This window comes from Schistocerca cancellata, chromosome 2 (genome assembly GCF_023864275.1).
Source record: "Schistocerca cancellata isolate TAMUIC-IGC-003103 chromosome 2, iqSchCanc2.1, whole genome shotgun sequence".
NCBI lineage: Eukaryota > Metazoa > Arthropoda > Insecta > Orthoptera > Acrididae > Schistocerca > Schistocerca cancellata.
The window spans coordinates 617,654,029-617,674,467 of NC_064627.1; positions in this window are offsets into that span (position 1 = coordinate 617,654,029).

The following is a 20,439-nucleotide window of genomic DNA, read 5'->3' on the forward strand; positions in this document are numbered from 1 at the left end:
TTATTTTGACTATAATTTGTTTTGTAAACAAGATTAGTTTTGTAAACAAGGTAAGCTACAAAATTACAAAAAGAAATCTCTCTTAAAGGAAAACCTAATTTAACAGTGATCACAGCCGAAATGCTAGAAACTTTAGTAACACAAACAGAATTCATTTCTACAGTTCTAACGCTCTAAAAATTGATTGCAGTTTGTTATAGTCTTAATCACAGATTGAGTAGTGGAAATTTTGCAGATTTACAGTCCCTAGACTTGGTTTGTTGTAGATTCTTTCTGTTGTACTATTTGGATTAGTTTCTTTTAGATATCTTAATCTCTTGCTCTCAACATGGCGACATCCGTAACTTAATGAATAAAGCGCAAGCTTCTATTTTCACTTCTGTTCCTCCTTTTTCCTCTTTATTTACCCTCAATAGAATCTTCAGTAATTATATGACATTCTCTCCTCTCCTTGAAACGGTAAGTATACAGTTGCTGGTTTTAAATATTTACTGTGTAGAAGAATGGCGAACATACAGTGGTCAAATAATACATTAAACATTTAGAACTTAAATACGGTGAGTGGTTGAACAAAATTGAAACAGAGGAGTATTTTGGATTTTGTTCAGTTGGTGGCATGTTTCGCAAAACGTAGCAACTATCTAAGAAAAACGTTTGAGTAAATAAATGCAGTTTGAGAGCAGTTCATTTGTGGGCCGGGAGGACCATCATCTATTATTCTTTCCCTAATTCGACTCCAGGGAAATTTTATTTATGGAGAGACATATTTTTCTACGTCATCTTTAAAGTATAAAACAGTTATCTAGTCCCTCTTCCCGTGCATGCAATTTAGGTTACGTATTTTCCACGTTTTGATATACTTTCGGTGTTTTTTTATAAAAACAGAGTCAGTCGACATAAAAGTTTTCTGGGTGTGGTACCGCGTCATAATGTATAAAACTACTGCTGCCGGAGAAAAACCAACGTTTAGGCCACAGTTGCAGACGCCTTCTTCTGGGTCTAAGAAGCCCGCTGCAACCGTGGCCGAAACGTTGGTTTTTCTTTAATGTCGACTTTCGGTGTTTTGTTAGCAATTGTTGTAGCCCCTGATTCACCCTCGTTAAATATGTCATGGATGACAGATTTATACTTCCAACTGAGTTAGTCAAATAAGTGTCCGTCACTAGTTTTTAATACTATAACATCCTCGAGATTTATTTGTTAAAGGGTTCGAAGTTCTAGGTTTCGCGCACTCCGAATTCATAAGCTCAGCCCTATTTGTCCACATTACTATGTGTCACTTCCATAATCGTTTTAAAATCACAGACAGGTCCACTTCGAAGATTATGATGAAGTCGTGGTTACCTTTTAAGTAGCAAAATAATCTGCCCATAACAAATATTGAGTGGGTAACCATCCTTTGTCTGGGATAGAATGAATTTTTTTGTATCACCTATAACATTTAGTTCTTGTGGCACGACATGACTCGAAACTAACCAATTCATTTAGATAAGAAATGACAGTTTTAGAGTCTCGCTCCCGTCCCTCCCCCTGGATAAATTTCTTCGGATGCTCATGACTCAGATATACCGCCAGGTTGTTGTTTACAGAATGTAATAGAGTGACCTACTTTTGGGTTAGTAAAAGCACTGTGTAGTTTTATCTGACTCCGAGACTTATACTTAACTAAGCATTAATAGAGTTTTTACTTTTGCAAGTTACCGCTTCATCATTAGGGCTCCTGTTGCTATGTAACGACCTTCATAGCCATGTCAGACCCACATCTGCTGGTGTTTCAAAAAAATGGTTCAAATGGCTCTAAGCACTATGGCACTCAACTGCTGAGGTCATTAGTCCCCTAGAACTTAGAACTAGTTAAACCTAACTAACCTAAGGACATCACACACATCCATGCCCGAGACAGGATTCGAACCTGCGACCGTAGCGGTCTCACGGTTTCAGACTGCAGCGCGAGAACCGCGCGGCCACTGCTGGTGTTTGTCTCTATGACATCACAATGAAGTAACTTCCGCATGTTGTTTACACAATTTTCGAAGATGGTAGCAAGTACGAAAAAACTCAGTAAAATTGACAGATAGACTTTTCCAGCATGTTGACATCGTAGTGAAGAACTTTGTATTACAACTGAAGCCCTGATTATGAAAGTGTAACTTCGAAAAATACAATGAAAAGTAAAAACGCTACTGGATAAGCTATCGACGCATTTTGTTGTTAAGCTGTTTATTAATGAGTAGACTTTGATAAGATTACAGGTTCTACAAACGAACGCACTTGCATCGGTTTGTGGAGAGCATTTGATGACGTCGTAATCGACATAGCAGGATTTCCCCTTGCCGGTCCAGCAGTCAGTTCGCATATCTGCCGGCGCGCTAGTTGTAAATGACGGACGGATGGTTTATACAACAAAAGGGCGCCGCTTATGTTACTGCGTCAGCCCCATCGAGAGCGGGGGGCATGATCCCTTTGTGTGAAAATTGTTTTCGCTGATTGATAAAAAAGACGAGCCTCTGGCTCCAGAGAATTGTTGCGGTGCTGGCTGTGACGGTGCGAGTGAGCGGGCGAAGGGAGGAAAGAGGGGTTACGGGATTGAGTTGTGAGGCCGACAAAAACAACGGACTGTGCCACAGCGGTCGTGGTGCGTGTGTGTGTGTGTGTGTGTGTGTGTGTGTGTGTGTGTGTGTGTGTGCGCGCGAGTCTAAAGTGCGTTTTAGCGGCGAGTCCGTGTGTGCGGGCGGGTGCGTGCGTGTGTGTGTGTGTCTGTCTGTCTCTTTCCCTCCGGCGAGCTTCGCTTGCGATGTGTTTGACAAAGTTGGGTGATTGACATTCGCTATTATGCGTGAATATTTGATGTATGCATACGCGCACTAGGTCTGATTGGCGGACACAATGGAAAAGCTACAGGACATCGGCGGCCAGGCGGGCGCCGGCTCCGCTTGAAAGGGCGGCCGCTGCCCGGCGGAAGAGGTCGGCCCATTGTGACGCGGTCCACGACGGAGCCGCCGCATGGGACAAGCCTAAAAAACTCACAGGCCGCGCACGCACCCGCTCTGCGTCGCGCCGTCCAAAATTGCTCCGCCGTATCACTTGTCGATCGCTTGTTGCGTATATGGCCCCGAGCGCCCATCTGTTCAGTCTTGTTTTTAATAAATTAGGCCTGTGTAGCGTACACGAGTACCGGATGAGGAAAACACAGAGGGCCCTGCTGCCAATGAAAGTTCCCCGCATCTTGCCCGCTTCCTCTTTGCAACGCGGCCGGCAGCAAAATCGGCCTAAATGCTCGTGTCAAATAAATTACGCACACCGATTCGCCGATAGCCGGAGCGCAACTTGTCGACCGGCGCGGGTGTATAATTCACGGAATCTCGCTGCGAGCGACCGTCCGTATTACGGGAACTGGACTGTCGGTTTTGTCCTGTGCGAACGCGGAGCTGCTACTTTTCTCTGGAGGGACAAAAAGGAATATTAATGAAGGGCGCAGTCGCGCCGTGTTCTCTGCAAACGTGGACGATTCAAAAACCTCTAGTGACTCAGCTAACAAAGGCAGAGGCCGTCTACATACGTGGATTCTGCGGCCGTAGATGTCTCTGATTTCTAAAACTTATCTTGATAACACAACCAGAATTTTCGACTGCGTGCTTTAAATGTGGTGTCAGCGCTTACTAGTCCAGTGGGCCTACTATACCTCAGTACGAAACAATAATTATTCTTTACTCTCATTAAAAAAAAAAAAAAAAAAAAAAAACACCGCCCCAACAGGCGGCACAACGGTACCGACCGGCCGCAAGTCATCCTCAGCCCTTAGGGGTCATCGGATGCGGATAGGAGGGCATTTGATCAGCAAACCACTCTCCCGACCATTACTTGCTCTTATGAAGTGACACAATAACCAAATCATATTCACTAGGCCAAATTTTTAAAGAAACAATATTAAACGCTTCACGAAAGGGTCTTGCTACGTAGTAGTGTGATTATCAGGTGATACTGACTAGTTTGTTAAACACAGTTTCATCTACACCAATCAATATTACAGTCGTATTATGTTACACTTTTGTAAATATTATTCTTTAGATTTTTCTCCGCTATCCACTACTTAGACGATCTATCTAACCCTTTAATTATACTTATTTTTGATCTAAAGACCGCCAACGCCATTAAAATTTTAAATTTACTGAATGTAAAGTACCAGCTGTAAAGCAAGGAACAAAGTTTACATTCAATGATCCGTCGATGGTTGAGTTATCAGAGACGAACGTGTTGGTATTGCTCAAGGACAGAGAAGAAACTTTCTTGGGTTTTAGTAATGCAATCATCCGGGTTCTAGTAAGGCAATCATCCAAAACTTCACTTCACATGATTCTGATTTCAGCTTCTAAGTCGTAACTACTGTGCCGTATCTCAAGGAGGTGCACACTCGATTCGATGTACCTAGATTAGGACACGTATAACCTGTCCATACAAAGTGTTAGGGAAGGAAACAGATTTATTTCAGAATATGATATAAGGAGATATTCTAACGGGAAAATACACTCAAGGTTTTTTTTTTCCTGTTAGAGTGCCTCCTTCTATCGTGTCCTTGAAATATGCCTCTTTGCTTCCGTAACGCTTCGTATGGATGTGTATTCACCATCATATTCAACTTGTGATTTAGAGCATTTGCCTTGTTTGCTACTTGAAAGGGCACAAAATCCGGCTTTTTCAGTTCATTATTGTTGTGTTCGATTGGCTGGAGACAGAATATGATAAACTAAAAGTGGTAGCAAGAGATAAACAGATTGCTTGTGGTTGAACAGCGTGGTCACGTAAAGAAGAATGTGGCTACCTGTTCTGTTTGTGGACAACAGACGCAAAACGCATGTAAAGTTTTTGAGGCATTTTGAACCATTTGTTAGAAGTTTGAAAAACCAATTTCACAGATTCCATCGACAATAGAGGATATATTTACACGATTTATACCTTTCAAAATGGCCCAGACCATGACTTCTAAAAACATATGGACATGTTTACAAGGTCTTTTCCTTTCAAAATGGTCCAGTCCATTACCTCTGAAAATATGTTATTTCCTTCTGAAATACCTCTCATAAAATACACCGTCGGAGGTGGCACAGTGATAAGACTCTCTTACACTAGGGCTGTACTGTTATTCTAGATGACAGCGCTTCGAAACTTTGTCCGGCTACCCAGATTAACGTTCCCCGTGAGTTTTCCAAATCACTTAAGGCTAATGCCGTGATGGTACTTTGAAAGTGAACGGTCCGTCTCTAATGACACCATCCGGTAATACGTCTGGCTGTCGAGAATGGGAAAATTCTTTTATTTAAAAAATAATGACAAAGGTCAGATAGTGATGGTACAGTGCCGCAAAAAGGGTACCGTGGAAATTGGAGGATCCTGCAGACAATCGCACAGTGCAGTAGTCATTATGGGATACCTAAGTAGGTGTATGACTGTGAACCAGATATTAGGTGACATACTGTTGTGCGTTTAGTGCTTCTTAAAGAATGGGAACATCGGAGAAGTCCGCTCTTTAGAAACGAATAGGTAGTCAGTGACGTAACAGTAAATTTCACACTGGAGCAAAGCTGACAACCCTTAATTTGATTCAGCATCATTATTTTCCATTTTAATGAGCGCGGGAAGATTACTGAATCATTCTTTGTTGTTACGAGTCGCAGGTTCGAATCCTGCCTCGGGAATGTATGTGTGTGATGTCCTTAGGTTAGTTAGGTTTAAGTAGTTCTAAGTTCCAGGGGACTGATGACCTCAGATGTTAAGTCCCATAGTCCTCAGGGCCATTTGAACCATTTGCCTTATCGATGTCGACGGGCTTGGGACAAGAATGTTGGAAATTTTAAGCAAACACTTTCTCTCGTCTGTTTAATACGGTATTCCATGCGTCTGGTTCAGTACTAAGCACGATATAATTTTAGATATTTCACAGCACGTATGAACAACATGACCTCATGGACACGACTGTTGACACAGAGAAATGGATTGTAAAATTTGACTGGAATAAGAACCACGAGAGTATAATATTTAGCACAGTGATTTATACACGCAGGAGGACTTTTCAGTCCTTTAATGTGTCTATTAGTTCCATTTGCGCAAGAATAAAAACAGACTACCAAATACGTAAGAATGGCACTCTTGCAGTGGCGCTAAAACATCCTACGGAAGAACGATATGGCATGTAGCAATGTCGAACGTGTGGAGGAAGAAGAGCGTACTGCAGGGCATTTGCGCTGGCGTGGCGCGGCGCGGCGCGACCTTGCAAGGTCCAGACTGCCGCTCTTCCGCGTGCAGCGCAGCCCCTGCTAGTCGGCAGCCCCGCGGCACGGGCGGCCGCGCTGACGTTTAGTGTGGGCAGACCGCACACGGCCTGGCCGCAGCTGCCTTTATTTATGGCTGACAATAACGCGCTGCGCCTGCCAGCCAGATTTATTGGGGTTGCCGGGCAACAGCGGCGGCGCTCATATTGCTGTACCGCGGTGCGCCAACCCCTTCGCCGACGGCACCGCCCCCGTCGCGGCCGCGTATATAACTGTCACCGGACGGCCGCCGACGCGTCCGGGAAATAAAGTTCTCGCCGCTAACACACCGGCACCGCGGCAAAGAAAATATTGTCACGTCCGCTGCCGCGAGTTTACCTCGCGCCGTATAACCGGGCAGTTAGTCCGTGAACAGTCGGCTGTGGCTTCGAGTGTCTCTCAGCTTCCATGCCGAATGGTCCCCTGTCAAAGGAGGTAGGAATAGCAAACATCCTTAATGTAGTGTGGCGTTGTCGCCTTACTTTGTTTGAGTCAATACCCATTTCGTCTTCTCTTCATAGAACAACAATTGACTGCACTCTCACAGTCGTACAGACGAAATCGTGGTGAATATCCCACAAACGGTGTAAATAACATAACTATTGCAACGTCATGTCATTGGCGATAGTTCGAAACATAGACAACACATTTTCGATTACCATCATTTACAACATCGCAAAACAAATATTTCGAATTACAACTATTCTGAACAATCGTTTATAAATAAGAGAAACATTTATTGGAACGAAAACGAATCGAGTATAGTAAAAACAAGCTCTAGTACAGTTCCGATGGACATCACGACACAATACGAACTAAAAAATTATTTATCTTAAATAAATAGTAACTATTATCGAAAAATAGACGTTAGTTACACAGATCAAGTGGAGAGTACGATACGCAGTTACGAATACATGCCTCTGTCAGTAGTAAATCGAAACGGTTATCACAGAAGAAGAACTTTTAACTATTTGTCGGGAGCCCTAAAGTTGTAATGGTAGACGCGATGTCCAATACAAACCAAACCGAAATTAATCGTAAAGAAATCGAAGATAGTGTAGATGAATAACCTTTAGCTATATATCTCAATTGAAGTCTGCGATACGGAATTACGAATCGTATTTGTTTGTGTCATAAGTAAAATAAACAGTTTTCACAAAGTGGACTTTAACTATTTTTCGGAAAGAAAACCATGGAATTGTTATTTAAAAAACGCTGCAGCTGCAGTGGTGGTCTCGGTAACCAGTACTAATTTTAAAAAAACTGTAATAAAGCAAAATGACTAATCAATCGTTTAAGCGTTATAATTCACTCCGAAACGGAATAGACAGTATCTTATTTGTTATATAAAGCACAGATTGAAAATGTAATTTCTCTCTAAATCAACGAAAATATGACAACAAATAGTGTTACAAGGATGTAATTCAAAATGTACCCTAAGAAGTAACGTCTCTGCAGCCACTATCATTACGTCATCGGTCAAAGCTAACTGTTAGTACCGCAAATTACCCTTGACCCTCTCACACAAGGTTTATTAACAGAGCCCGTGGAAAAATGGAAGATCAATGAACGAAGCTAAACTGCAGAATCGGTGGTGAAGGTACTTCCCTTTTGTGTGGATGTTGCAATCCAATCTCACCTCACTTTGGCAGCAGCCAAAGGGAGGATGATGCACGTAATCTACGACTGTCGCTAAAGCTTCGGAAAATACGAATGAATTCGTTTCCTTATACGTTATTGCGAGTGCTCGCATAACGTTTATTAATCTCGTTTTAAAGTATTTCAGTATTGCTTTATTACTTAACTATGAATTTCCTTTTCCCCAGAGTCCTAGACAATAATAATAAGAATTTCTGAGAGTTTACTTCTTACACAAATGCAAAAGTTCTGACTTGAAAAGAGATGCTATTATACGGTTTTACGAATAAAATATGTCCCGATTTTCGAGGGATGGAGAGCTTGAACTGATGTTACATTTCAAATCTCTGAGAATGAATCGAGTAGCGAGGATATTAACAGTCATCGTTTTCACCTACGTCTGTCTGTTCCTTCGGAACTTTCCGCGATTTCCGAGCATATGGTAAGGTTGGAACCTAATAGCAGCGCTAAAACTGATCTCATCTATACATCACCGGTCTTGCCAGGTATTAAAAACCAGAGACAAAAATGTGATAGTATCCGCAGCCTAATCTGAAGTTTACCTTGAATTTAATCGTCAGTGAGATTTAATCCCAATAATAGAAGTAGTATCATTTGTAACGGCCTCCTTATATAAGAGCTCTTCGCGATCGATTGAAGGCAAACTGAAGAGACCAGTACATACCGGATTGCGAGATAGCTGGATAGTATTTCTGCAGTAGTGCTAAATATTGACATTTATTCCAGAAATTTTCGTTCGCCGTTGAATTATGAGAGGTCCTTCGTGCAGCTCAGTGTCAAGAGAAGCTCATTCAGCCCCTTCGCTTATTCTCACTAATATTGAATGTTTTTCCATTGCGACGTAGTACAGTGTAAGACATTAGACATGCACTAGGGAAGACGACGGTTCAAACCCACTCTGGCCATCTAGACTTCCGTTTTTCGTTGTTTTCGTAAATCGTTTGAGCCAAATACCAGGATGCTTTCTTTGAAAAGCCCAGTCCGAATTCCTTCCTCAGTTCGAGCTGGTGCTCTTGTCTTTAATGAACTAGTCGTGGACGGAACGCTATAAAAATGGCTCTGAGCGCTATGGGACTTAACTTCTGAGGTCTTCAGTCCCCTAGAACTTAGAACTACCTAAACCTAACCAACCTAAGGACATCACACACATCCATGCCCGAGGCAGGATTCGAACCTGCGACCGTAGCGATCGCGCGGTTCCAGACTGTAGCGCCTAGAACCGCGGGATGCTATACTCCCTTGTATTAAATCATTTACTACAAAGAATTTTATTGCGGTTTATAAGGTTGAACGAATTCAGTGTTTTAAAAATCGATGCGAAAGTATTCCGCAGATTGACTTAGGGCTTGATGTACGTTGTTACGTATCTGCGAGCTTAATAAGAACCTAAATTTATTAATAACATATCTGTTCCAGGAAAAGAATTTTGTCCTATCTTATAGCATTTTCTTTTTGACTCCTGGTGCGCTAACACGCGTTTGCGTTATTGTATTGAATGCGTTTCTTACGTTAAATAAATCGAAAAAATACTCCCAAATGTAACATTGAGGACGGTGGTTTTCGACGTATAGCGATTATCAAAAGCTATATAGTCAACGAACAAAGCTATGCTCCTTCTTCCGGAAACGTTATCTTGCTTTCTGACAGAACGTCATCTCAGCTTGAGGTGTAATTTGTCTTATACTCTACTGCGCAAACGAACACGCGTGCCAGCGTCATTTGTTTGTGTTGAGACGACAAGACCGGCGACGTCGTCGCAAGACACTGCGCAGAATTTACTGCCGAAGATATTGCGAAGAGCGCAGGGCCGCGCATTATTGAGACATTAGGGTCGTGGGGACCAAGCAATAACTGCGGCGACGCGAAAAACTCGCTGCGTAATGTCGCGGGAGCAGGGGCGCAGCCGCCCCTCTCTGGGAACACGCGCTCTTCGTTGCGCTGTCGCTTCCGCTCAGTGAGGCCGGTTCCGCAGGTTTCTGCTCACTTAGGTTCTCGGCTCTGCTCTACAAAACTGGTGCTTTTCTGAAAATATAAGTGTAACATTTCTGTCTGCGTGAATTAATTCTCCCTTCACAATACTCTACAGTATGTGTGTAAACTGAGGAGCGAGCAGCCGACTCCCCACAACCCATCACCAGTAACCCACAACCCATCACTAAGACAGAAGGAGCCGTTTCATGAAGTTAGACCGACCCTTCCAAGGCACACCATTTTCAACCAATGACGACGCAGTGTTCAGACACTCCCGGGAGTGTTTGTTTGGCACAAAATGTCACAACAATATGCGGAATACAGAAATTAGTAAGTACGAGTACTCGTAGCTGGCGCAAGAAAAGCACGCTGCATTGCACTGCTAGGCGGTAACTGCATTGTTGGTGCACCTGTAAGGCAAGTAAGGCGTTCTTCCGGGGATGACCACTACCCTAATCACAAGTACTGCTCGCTCTTCTGCGATTATAAAATATCGAACTTCGGCAGCAGATGTGTCGGGTATCTATGATCAAGAGACATTCGTGCAAGTGCTGAAAGACATCTACCGCGTATTTCCCCATCACCTTTACTTACAGAAAGAATTTTCACTCTGCAGCAGAGTCTGCGCTTATCTAAAACTTCATGGCAGCTTAAAATTGTATGCTGCGCCCGGAATCAAACCCGGAACCTTAACCTTCCACTTCCACTAAGGTATCCAAGCCCGCCTGGTTGGCCATGCGGTCTAACGCACGGCTTTCCGGGCGGGAACGAGCGCCGGTCCCCGGCACGAATCCGCCCGGCGGATTTGCGTCGCGGTCCGGTGAGCCGGCTAGTCTGTGGATGATTTTTAGGCGGTTTTCCATCTGCATCGACGAATGCGGGCTGGTTCCCCTTATTCCGCCTGAGCTACACTATGTCGGCGATTGCTGCGCAAACAAGTTCTCCACGTACGCATATACTACCATTACTCTACCACGCAAACATAGGGGTTACACTCGTCTGGTGTGAGACGTTCCCTGGGGGGTCCACCGGGGGTCGAACCGCACAATAACCCTGGGTTCGGTGTGGGGCGGCGTAGGGGTGAAGTGGAGTGCGATAGTCGTTGTGGGGTTGCGGACCACTGCGGCTGCGGCGGGGACGGAGCCTCTCCGTCGTTTCTAGGTCCCCGGTTAACATAACATCAGGTATACAAGCACGACTGGCTTCAGTATCTTTTTCTTACATTCCACACTTAGTAATAGTTATCTTGCGAGCTTTCGGGGCTAGTTCTCGTGGAAGAAAGGTCAATTTACAAAAATGACTTAGACACAGCCCAAGGGACTGTTTCCAGAATGAATTATCCCTCTGCATGGCGTGTGCACCTAGGACGGGCTATATAAAAAATGTGCCCAATGAAATATGCTCCTATTCAAAAATTTGTGAAACCTATACTCAGTATTCCTGGCAGCTACCTGCGCACTAAGTCACGCCCTACTTGCACACTGAGAATGCTCGGCCACGGGACACTCGGTAAGCTCGCAGTGAGGTCTTGTGCCGCCCTATATGAGCCACGTCGACGCCGCCATGCAGATAACCAAAAACCTTAAACATTCTGCTCGCTGGAAAAGAGCGCCGACAATGGTCGACATAACGTTCTACTTCTTGCATACCCATATTACACTGCTGCTCTTTGTTTTAGTTTTTAAATCCTCGTTTCCCTTATTTTACGATACTTTCTCGGTCATTTTAAAGAGTATCTTGCTTAATATACAATTTTGTAATGCTCATACGTCTTCCACTTGGCAGTGTTGTCGATTATATGCACAGTTATAATTAAGAAAGTAAAGTACCTTCATGCCTTCATTTTTTGTTGTCGCCCTTACAGAGAACACAAGCGTGTAGCACTAGGAATGGAAGGACAATCGTATATTACCTATATATGATTATAGTCCTGGCCTTTCGGTTCGTTTCATAACACATCTTATGTACTTTTGCATGTACCATATGCTGATCCTCTGGTGGGAGCCACACTCTCTTTTATATTTGTTTTAAATTATGCTTTGCCAAGTAGAAGAGAAAAATGATTTTTAAATTTTATGTTTGTAATTTGGATTTTATGCTTTCTACCGTAATTTCTGAAGATCTTGTTTTCTGAAGATCTTGTTTGAAGTAGAAAATTTTGTGATTTAGTCTGACAGAAAATAAAATTCTAATTGTAAAAATTTGGGCATTACATTTCTTTTTCGAGCATCTGCAATTCTCTAGATCAGTATACCACGTAAAAGCTCTCGACTCTGCTGTCTGCCTGGCAAGTTTCGGAGTTCGGTCGGGAGAATTAGTGGACGTTTTCTCGAAATTTATTGGGTGCTAATTTCACTGGGACGCAGTTTACAGGACAAAGTGCGCTGATTTGACACTTCCTAGCGGATTCATACAGTAATCCGGACCGGAGCTCGAACCCGGACCGCTTGTCTGCGGTGTGCAATTGCTCTTTCGACTAAGCTATCCTGTCACAAACCAGAAGCCTCCTCACAGCTTGATCACCACCAGTACCTCTTCCACACCTTCCTAACTTCACAGACGTTCTCCCTTGCTGTTTGCATTACATATTTTGAAAAATATCCTGCCGACTGTTACGTGACGGGAGCTCAGTACATAGCCAACCGAGAGAATATTTACGACCTTCGTCCAAAGCGCCTGTCGGATTTCGTGTGATATTGATTTCTAGAACTTTATCTTTAATGATGGTGTTTTAATTTCAATCGCATCTTCCAGCACCATATTCCAGAAACTGTCTTTGTATGACAGAGGTGTCGTCGTATAAAATTCGTTGCCTGCGTCTAATGAAGGTCCTCTTGCATTCTGTCCAGTATAGCTCTGCAGTGCGCACTACTTTCCTTATGTAACAGAGGCCACATTTCAAAACGGTTCAAACGGCTCTGAGCACTATGGGACTTAACTTCTAAGGTCATCAGTCCCCTAGAACTTAGAACTACTTAAACCTAACTAACCTAAGGACATCACACACATCCATGCCCGAGGCAGGATTCGAACCTGCGACCGTAGCGGCCGCGCGGTTCCAGACTGTAGCGCCTTTAACCGCTTGGCCACCACGGCCGGCAGGCCACATTTCGAGTGTGTGGCATTATGGCTGTGTTATGTTCCATAGCTGTTAACGTTGCTTATGAATTGGCGTGCCGATGCATATCGTTACAATAAAGAAGTATTACAGACCTTTATCTTTTATTCACCTTATAAAAATACACTCCCGGAAATTGAAATAAGAACACCGTGAATTCATTGTCCCAGGAAGGGGAAACTTTATTGACACATTCCTGGGGTCAGATACATCACATGATCACACTGACAGAACCACAGGCACATAGACACAGGCAACAGAGCATGCACAATGTCGGCACTAGTACAGTGTATATCCACCTTTCGCAGCAATGCAGGCTGCTATTCTCCCATGGAGACGATCGTAGAGATGCTGGATGTAGTCCTGTGGAACGGCTTGCCATGCCATGTCCACCTGGCGCCTCAGTTGGACCAGCGTTCGTGCTGGACGTGCAGACCGCGTGAGACGACGCTTCATCCAGTCCCAAACATGCTCAATGGGGGACAGATCCGGAGATCTTGCTGGCCAGGGTAGTTGACTTACACCTTCTAGAGCACGTTGGGTGGCACGGGATACATGCGGACGTGCATTGTCCTGTTGGAACAGCAAGTTCCCTTGCCGGTCTAGGAATGGTAGAACGATAGGTTCGATGACGGTTTGGATGTACCGTGCACTATTCAGTGTCCCCTCGACGATCACCAGTGGTGTACGGCCAGTGTAGGAGATCGCTCCCCACACCATGATGCCGGGTGTTGGCCCTGTGTGCCTCGGTCGTATGCAGTCCTGATTGTGGCGCTCACCTGCACGGCGCCAAACACGCATACGACCATCATTGGCACCAAGGCAGAAGCGACTCTCATCGCTGAAGACGACACGTCTCCATTCGCCCCTCCATTCACGCCTGTCGCGACACCACTGGAGGCGGGCTGCACGATGTTGGGGCGTGAGCGGAAGACGGCCTAACGGTGTGCGGGACCGTAGCCCAGCTTCATGGAGACGGTTGCGAATGGTCCTCGCCGATACCCCAGGAGCAACAGTGTCCCTAATTTGCTGGGAAGTGGCGGTGCGGTCCCCTACGGCACTGCGTAGGATCCTACGGTCTTGGCGTGCATCCGTGCGTCGCTGCGGTCCGATCCCAGGTCGACGGGCACGTGCACCTTCCGCCGACCACTGGCGACAACATCGATGTACTGTGGAGACCTCACGCCCCACGTGTTGAGCAATTCGGCGGTACGTCCACCCGGCCTCCCGCATGCCCACTATACGCCCTCGCTCAAAGTCCGTCAACTGCACATACGGTTCACGTCCACGCTGTCGCGGCATGCTACCAGTGTTAAAGACTGCGATGGAGCTTCGTATGCCACGGCAAACTGGCTGACACTGACGGCGGCGGTGCACAAATGCTGCGCAGCTAGCGCCATTCGACGGCCAACACCGCGGTTCCTGGTGTGTCCGCTGTGCCGTGCGTGTGATCATTGCTTGTACAGCCCTCTCGCAGTGTCCGGAGCAAGTATGGTGGGTCTGACACACCGGTGTCAATGTGTTCTTTTTTTCATTTCCAGGAGTGTATTTAGTTGCTATCTGCTATCCTGACAGAATATCACGCAGACGATCCTCGTTGCAGAGTGTGTGAGTGCAGCACGGAAAAACTGTTACAAACCCCGGTTTAGCCATCACAATCTAAATTTTACTTGGCTTTCATAAATCATTTTCCTTTTGCCCTCTGCACAGGCGATTTTGCCTTCCATTCAAATGGTTCAAATGGCTCTGAGCACTATGGGACTTAACTTCTGAGGTCATCAGTCCCCTAGAACTTAGAACTACTTAAACCTAACTAACCTAAGGACATCACACACATCTATGCCCGAGGCAGGATTCGAACGTGCGACTGTAGCGGTCGCGCGGTTCCAGACTGTAGCGCCTAGAACCGCTCGGCTACCCCGGCCGGCTTGTCTTCCATCCTCGTCCAACAGAAGTAAGGCACGATCTCTAATGACATAGATGTCGAAGGGAGGTTTAATATCATCTTTCTTTTTTCGTAATTGTATCCATAGTTTTGTAATCAATTTTCATATAAATGTTGTTCACAACAGTCTTTTGCTTATTACCAGATTCTTCTTGTTATATTTTCATAGGCACGAGTGCACTGTACACGTCGGGAGTCATAGCTGAGGGATGGATGGCTACAAAGCAAAAATCAAATAAGAGTTATTCATTCCTAATTGACAGTTGCATACGAATTTGGAAAAAGCGAAAAGAAAGATTAGAAGAATGGGATTTGAAGTCGTTCGACGACGCGTTTATCAGAAATAGAACACTAAAACAAACGTATGAGAATGGAAAATAATGTTGATTTCCGTTGTATTTTTTTCAAAGTAGCCGTCTCTTCAGTCTCTAATGAACGTACGAAAACAACAGAAAACTTAAATCTAGATTGTCAGACGGGGATTTTAAACCTATTCCTTCCGAATCTGATTACAGTGGATTAACCAGTCCACAAGCACGTTAGATGATAATATGGAAGTGTATTTAAGAGATGACTGGTCACTTTCAGTAATTTCCTTTCAAGTTGGAATTAACACGGTTCCATTCCTTTCCGATGGGGAGTTACATTCGTATCACACAGCACAGGACTAAATGTTCAGTATCGCGAACTGCAACGCACGCCAATTGTTTCATTAAACCGTCTTCAAAAGTTTGACTCTGTTTTTCAACCAGAGGAACACATAGTGATCCTATATATGTACCATGTATTCCATTGGATGTAACAGAACTAAAACAGAGAAATTCTAAGTTGACTCTCTAACTCGTAACCAGAAATATGGAAGACACCGCAGGGACAAGATCACATCCACGTCTGTCGCATTGGTGCTGTTTCTCACGTTAAATATTAATAAAATGGAAAAAAGGGGGAAAATCATTCGTCACTTGTGTTTAGAAACGTTTTCGCAATATTAGTAGGCAAGTATTCTCTATTGGGTAATTTTTAGCGGGAGAAAAAGCACTGAAAAGCTAGTTGCAACACTACAACAAATAAACTGACATAGATCCGCAACTTCACTAATACGAAACTGCAGGTCACAGTTTGAGAACGTTTTACGAACGCAGTCTTGAATCAGCTCATCGTAGTTGGTATACGAATATTAAACCCCATTCGTCCCTCCCTCCTTCTAATACGTATTTGCATGCAAATGAAACGGACTTTTGCAGTCGTACCACTTTCCCAACAACTACGGAAATGGTATCATACAGGGTGTCTACAAAGCTTTGGGTACACAGGAAATCCCAATAAATTCTAATAAATACTCTTTATTCTGTAAACGTCAATAAATATAAATCAATAAATAATAGTAAAGTAAATTTTAATATTTCTGATAAATCCACATCGGATGAGTCCCTCCTAACAGCAATGCTACCAAAACATGACGGTGTGATGTGGTTTGCGGAAAGCTCACGTGCTAGCACCTTTCTTCTTTGGTGAACATTTAACGGGTGAACTTACCTGAAAGTGCTGAGAGACAAATTAATGCCTCAGATTGAGCATTTGGCTGAGGGTCTTTCAGACTGGTTTCAGCAAGATAGGATCCCCGCCCATTTTGCCGCAACTGGACTGGGGGAAGAGGTCATGTGGAATGGTCCCCTCGTTCGCCAGACCTTTCTCCCCTTGATTTCTTTTTCTGAGGTATGCTGAAAGAGGAAGATTACTCATTACTCGATAAGATTACAAATTGAAACGTCATGACAGGACGCATTACCAGTCAGTGTGCTAAAATCGACGGCAATTCAGACCTATTCCATGGAGTTCACCTTAATCTTGCAAAGAACATGAAATTATGCACTGAAAAGCACGGAAATCATGTTGGAACTATTATTTACATTAAAGTGACTAAAATGTGCTTTATTATTATTTACGAGAATACTCTTTGTACCTAGACTTTGTGAACTCCCTGTACATTATCCGGAAGGTGAATTCCATTACGGACTAATACGTGTAATTTGTTTTGAGGTTACCTGACCCGATGCAGCGTCTGAAAATGCGAGTTTTTTATGCGTTGCCCGAATTCTCAGCAGCAGTGTAGCAGCAAAATAAAAAAACACTTCGCATCCTCATCGTGTCGTCATCAAAATTAATTAGACGTTAAGAGGTTTAAGACGGGTTTTTCATTCGCCATTTTTCATTTTTTCCCGGCAGACACGAATTCTTTACCCTTTTTTTTAAAAAAAAGGGGAAAGGGAAAAAACGGGACAGGCTCCGTAAAAATATAGCGGAATGCCTAGAGAAGTGTGGCGTAAAAACGCGGCGAGCGGGTTGGCTGGCTCGCGCAGCGCAGCGACGAGGCGTACGCCAGGCATTCCGCGCGGCTGTCTGCATGTCTACGCCCGCCGCTCTCGAGCGAGCAGCCACTCGTGAAAACCCGGGACGCGGGCAGCGCATAAAAAGAGACTGGGAAGAGGTGCACCGAGAGAGGGGCAGCGATGGCGGGGGCGGTGAGCGGGGGAGGAGGAGGGCGAGGAACACAAGAGTTTAAAAAAGAAATAATAATGAAAAAGCCAACCGGGCCCCGCGCAGCGCCGAGTCTGAAAAAGAGATCCCCCCATTAGACACGAAATGTGTATTAAATACTTTGAATGCGGCCGTGATGGAAGCGCGCGCCGTAGTGGCAGGAAGGGCGGTTCCCCCTCCTCCCCCGACCCCTCCCCCGTCCGCGAGTTTTTCGTTACAGAAAATCCGTGCGAGCGCGCGGGACCACCGGTCCGCCGAACGCAGCGCTGGCGCAGACAGGCCGACGAAGGGAGGACACGCAGGGAGAAAGAGAGAAGCGTGGCACGGGCACGGGGGAGAGGAATAAAATAAAAGAGAGGGGCGGATGCTGTGGGGGAGGAATTAAAAGTGCGGAGGCGACCAATGCGGCGTGCACGCGCCGCGCGCACCTAGCATCCGTCTCCACGTATCGCGCTGGCGCAGCAGGTCTTCTTTCCGTTCTTTACTCGCGTTCTTTTAATGAGATCGTTTAGGGACAAAAGGGCGCGCCAGCCGCCGCCGTCGCCGGTGTAGCGTGAGCGAAGAGCAAGGGTTACGCGGGGAAGCTGAGTGGTGCGTTGGCGCAGCCGAACCGAGCCGAGCCAGGCAGAGCTGCTCGGAGAGAGCGCGCCACCAGCTTTGTGCGCGGGAGAGCTCCTCTCGGCGCTCACTGCTGTACCATGCTGCCTGCGGGGACGCTGCGCACAGATATCCCACATTCAGCTTAATGCAAACATTTGGAGTCACGCGCGCATGCGTTTTCATTTGTACTTCGCAAGTCACCGCAACAATGGGTCATATTATACACTACTGGTCATTAAAATTGCTACACCACGAAGATGACGTGCTGCAGACGTGAAATTTAACCGACAGGAAGAAGATGCTGTGATATGCAAATGATTAGCTTTTCAGAACCGGTGGCGCCACCTACAACGTGCTCACATGAGGAAAGTTTCCAACCTACACTCCTGGAAATGGAAAAAAGAACACATTGACACCGGTGTGTCAGACCCACCATACTTGCTCCGGACACTGCGAGAGGGCTGTACAAGCAATGATCACACGCACGGCACAGCGGACACACCAGGAACCGCGGTGTTGGCCGTCGAATGGCGCTAGCTGCGCAGCATTTGTGCACCGCCGCCGTCAGTGTCAGCCAGTTTGCCGTGGCATACGGAGCTCAATCGCAGTCTTTAACACTGGTAGCATGCCGCGACAGCGTGGACGTGAACCGTATGTGCAGTTGACGGACTTTGAGCGAGGGCGTATAGTGGGCATGCGGGAGGCCGGGTGGACGTACCGCCGAATTGCTCAACACGTGGGGCGTGAGGTCTCCACAGTACATCGATGTTGTCGCCAGTGGTCGGCGGAAGGTGCACGTGCCCGTCGACCTGGGACCGGACCGCAGCGACGCACGGATGCACGCCAAGACCGTAGGATCCTACGCAGTGCCGTAGGGGACCGCACCGCCACTTCCCCAGCAAATTAGGGACACTGTTGCTCCTGGGGTATCGGCGAGGACCATTCGCAACCGTCTCCATGAAGCTGGGCTACGGTCCCGCACACCGTTAGGCCGTCTTCCGCTCACGCCCCAACATCGTGCAGCCCGCCTCCAGTGGTGTCGCGACAGGCGTGAATGGAGGGACGAATGGAGACGTGTCGTCTTCAGCGATGAGAGTCGCTTCTGCCTTGGTGCCAATGATGGTCGTATGCGTGTTTGGCGCCGTGCAGGTGAGCGCCACAATCAGGACTGCATTCGACCGAGGCACACAGGGCCAACACCCGGCATCTTGGTGTGGGGAGCGATCTCCTACACTGGCCGTATACCACTGGTGATCGTCGAGGGGACACTGAATAGTGCACGGTACATCCAAACCGTCATCGAACCCATCGTTCTACCATTCCTAGACCGGCAAGGGAACTTGCTGTTCCAACAGGACAATGCACGTCCGCATGTATCCCGTGCCACCCAATGTGCTCTATAAGGTGTAAGTCAACTACCCTGGCCAGCAAGATCTCCGGATCTGTCCCCCATTGAGCAACATTGGGACTGGATGAAGCGTCGTCTCACGCGGTCTGCACGTTCAGCGCGAACGCTGGTCCAACTGAGGCGCCAGGTGGAAATGGCATGGCAAGCCGTTCCACAGGACTACATCCAGCATCTCTACGATCGTCTCCATGGGAGAATAGCAGCCTGCATTGCTGCGAAAGGTGTATATACACTGTACTAGTGCCGACATTGTGCATGCTCTGTTGCCTGTGTCTATGTGCCTGTGGTTCTGTCAGTGTGATCATGTGATGTATCTGACCCCAGGAATGTGTCAATAAAGTTTCCCCTTCCTGGGACAATGAATTCACGGTGTTCTTATTTCAATTTCCAGGAGTGTATTTCTCATACACAAACAGCAGTTGACCGGCGTTGCCTGGTGAAACGTTGTCGTGATGCCTCGTGTAAGGAGGAGAAATGCGTACCATCACGTTTCCGACTTTGATAAAGGTCGGATTGTAGCCTATCGCGATTGTGATTTATCGTATCACGACATTGCTGCTCGCGTTGGTCGAGATCCAATGGCTGTTAGCAGAATATGGAATCGGTGGGTTCAGGAGGGTAATACGGAACGCCGTGCTGGATCCGAACGGCCTCGTATCACTAGCGGTCGAGATGACAGGCATCTTATCCGCATGACTGTAACGGATCGTGCAGCCACGTCTCGATCCCTGAGTCAACAGATGGGGACGCTTGCAAGACAGCAACCATCTGCACGTACAGTTCGACGACGTTTGCAGCAGCATAGACAATCAGCTCGGAGACCATGGTTGCGGTTACCCTTGACGCTGCATCACAGACAGGAGCGGCTGCGATGGGCTACTCAACGACGAACCTG